General features: G+C 45.4%; 1 protein-coding gene across 1 annotated transcript in view; it reads right to left on the reverse strand.

Annotated features, from left to right (window-relative positions):
• Positions 1–3,174, reverse strand: part of SMIM17 (small integral membrane protein 17) — a 29,177-nt gene extending 26,003 nt beyond the window's left edge. Inside the window, exon 1 of the mRNA XM_004715654.2 lies at positions 3,087–3,174. The gene's annotated coding sequence lies outside the window, so the exon portion shown is untranslated. The remainder of the gene's footprint in view (positions 1–3,086) is intronic.
• Between the last annotated feature and the right edge of the window lie 360 nt (positions 3,175–3,534).

A 3,534-nucleotide genomic window follows, 5' to 3' on the forward strand; every position in this document is an offset into this window, starting at 1 on the left:
CCAGGCTGCTCAGCCAAAGGTCAGAACTTCGAATCCCCCAGTGCTCCTTGGGAGAAAGACGTGACAGGTGGCTTCGGGGTAGATGGGCAGCCCAGAAAAACCCTGTGAGGTGGTTGGGCTAGGAGTCAGAACTGACTTTAGTGCCGCAAGTTTGGGGGTCTACTGAGCCTCGTGATGCTGTTGGGGTTAAAATTACAATGGAAGGAGTGATTGTTTCGGGTTCAAATAAGTGACAGCCACTATCATGTCTTGAAATTTAGAATCAGTTACCTGGATTATCAAGAAACTAAAGACGTTTCCCTTCATGGCAGCCCTGAGTGAACTGCTCAGTCCATCTTCAAGGCCAAAAACTCATTTACCACCTGTGGAGGGTGCAAGCAAGCGTGAACAGAAGCAGAAAGCAAAATTGATGGATCAATTGTAGCTTCAAGAAGAGTAAGCATGCATGAGAAGGTACATCCCTTATCATAAAAGAAACAATACCAGCATTGATGATCACATCCTGGTTACCCTAACAAGATTGTATTGTAACACCCTGGTGATCATGACAAGATTAACTACACCATTCCGATGACAACATCCAAGGGAACAGTATTGAAAAATAATGAGAACAAACGATATATTGAAGACTAGTCAAAACGAATTGTAGTGTCCGGAACATGGGAGTACATGCTAAAAGTAAGCCCCAGCAGAGACTTTCCTGTAAGGGGAGGGAGAACGGGCAGGTCAACTAGCAGTCAGCTTTCCGAGATGGGAGGGAGGGACGGGTAAGTCATTCAGCAGCTAACAAAAATAGAGTTTCTTTTGCTCGTCTGCCTCATTATCATGGATATTGTCCCCCTGGTAGTTCTTCCAAGGTGGTGCCACTGTGTAAGTGCTTGGCGGCTCATCGAAAGGTCGGTGGTTTGAACCCACCCAATGGCTCCTTGGGAGAAGATGCCTGGCATCAGTTTCTTTAAAGATTACAGCCTAAGAAACCCAATCAGACAGTTCTCCTCTGTCACCTGGGGCCCCCATGAGTCCTGAAAGACTCAGAGACATCTAAACACAGCAACTTGGCTGGCACTATTGTAAGAACTCTATTGTCCATTGGCCATCCCCTTACAGAAGGGCCACAAGGAAGAGACAGGCCAGTCAGGGTGCAGTATAGCACCAATGAAACACACAACTTTCCTCTAGTTCTTTAATGCTTAAGCACTGGATGCTAACCATGAGGCCAACGCTTTAAACCCACCAGCTGCTCTGTGGCCGGAAGGGGAGGCTGTCTGACTCCCCACAGTCATGACCCCAACTGTACATGGGTACAGATAAGAGTTGGAAACCCAGGGAATCCAGGAAAGATAACCCCCCAGGACCAATAAGGAGAGTAGCCATACCAAAAGAGGAAGGGGAAAGTTGGGGGAGAAAGGGGGAACTGATCACAATGATCGACATATCATCCCCCCAACCCCAAGGGGACAGACAACAGAAAAGGGGGTGAAGGGAGACAGCGGTCAGTTTAAGACATGAAAAAGATAATAATTTATGAATTATCAAGGGATCGTGAAGAGGGTGGGGAGGAGGGAAATGAGCTGATACCAAGGACTCAAGTAGAATGAAAACGTTTTGAGAATGATGATGGCGACAAATGTCCAAATGTGCTTGAGACAATGGATGGATGGATGGATTGTGATAAGAGCTGTATGAGCCCCAATGAAATGAATTTTTTAAAAAAGAGTGTTATCGTATTACTGCATCTGATTTCCACAACAAAGCCACAAATGTGTTGGGCACTAGCCCAACAGGTGGCAGCTCAAGGTCACCAGCAGCACCTCGGAAGAAAGGCCTGGTGATTTACGTTTGAAAAACAAGCCATGGACACACTGCCAGCCCAGTAGAGCAGAGGTCTACTGCGCACACAATAGGCGCAATTAACAACAGTCCCTGTTCAAAGAATTTTATGTGAATTAACTCATTTAATCCTCATAACAACCCTATAGGGTACATTTTCTTTAAAAGAAAAAAAACATTATTAATTATTATTAATCCCTTTACACATGGGAAAACAGAGACTCAGAAAAGGAACTCTGTAGCCCAAGGACACACAGCTAATTAAAGTCAGAGTATGGGATTTGAACTCGGACAGCCTGGCCCCAGGATCCATGCTTCCCACCCGTTCTGCTAAACCCACTTTGTTATTGTTCTCCACGGTATGAGGCATGGCCCTGGTGGCACTGTGAGTTATGCACCGGGTGCTAACCATGAGGCCAAGGCTTCAAACCCACCAGCTGCTCTGTGGCAGAAAGGGGGAGGCTGTCTGGCTCCCATAAAGATCTACACTCTCAGAAACCGTAAGGTGCAATTCTGCTTTGTCCTATAGGATCACTGTGAGTCGGAATCGACTCCATGATATTGGGTTTGGGCTTTACAGTACCAGCGTAAGTAAAAAAAAAATATATATATATATATATATATACACACACACACACACATATATATATACACATATATATACATATTGCTACAAAATCACAGAGTCCTTTAGTGATTACATATATATATGAAACTCCTCTCAACATGTCCTCCCTCCAGGTCTCCATACTCTAGGCCATCTCTCTAGCTCTTCCCTGAAGAATCCTGCGCTCTTTGGTGATCACCACGTCGGAACAGCAGCTCTGGCATCCTTCAGGAGGTCAAAGCATCTTCCTTTCACTGGTTCTTTGAGTTTGGGGAGTAAAAAGGAGTCTGAAGGGGCAAGGGCAGGGCTGCAGAGTGGGTGGAGTGAGGTTTCCCTACACTGTTCTCATTGGCCAGCCCCTGCCACCCTGGGAGAAAGTGCAAGGGAGTGGTCATGATGCAAATATATATATATATTGTCATGATGCAAATATATATATATATATATGGTCATGATGCAAATATATATATATATAGTCATGATGCAAATATATATATATGGTCATGATGCAAATATATATATATATGGTCATGATGCAAATATATATAAGGGAGTGGTCATGATGCATATATATATATTCGGGATATATCCCGAATATATATATCCCGAATGCGACTTCCCTGCCTTTCCTCACCAAAACAATTCTTACCTTGCTTAAGATTTCTTCCAAAAAAGCCCCTATGTCCCTCCTGGGTCTTTCTGGAAAATCTATCAAGATGACCTCTTCCGAGTTCAAAACCAGTAGTTGCCCTCGCCTTCTGTGCCGACCTCTTTTGCCTTGGATGTAAATGGCCCGGCAGAAGCCAGTTTTGATTGGACTATTGCTGTTGATTGTTCTTATTAGGGACCCTGAGGACATGAGGACAAGAGTCTGGCTGAGAGCTTGTTAGCAGCTGCCCACCGACCAGAGAGACACGTTCCCACGTCTTGTTTGGGGAAAACATGCCTGTAGGAAGGAGACTCCTAGCAGAGGACTCTTTTTCCCCTCCATCGTTCTTATTTTCTTCCCGCCCCCCACCTGCTCGACTTCTTCCCTTTGTCCTCCTCCCGCCTCTCCTCTGCTGCCTTCTCCTCCCCCTCCCCTGGTCCCTTCTGCC

This window comes from Echinops telfairi, unplaced genomic scaffold (genome assembly GCF_000313985.2).
Source record: "Echinops telfairi isolate 266 unplaced genomic scaffold, ASM31398v2 ScPeMD7_655;HRSCAF=1070, whole genome shotgun sequence".
Lineage (NCBI taxonomy): Eukaryota > Metazoa > Chordata > Mammalia > Afrosoricida > Tenrecidae > Echinops > Echinops telfairi.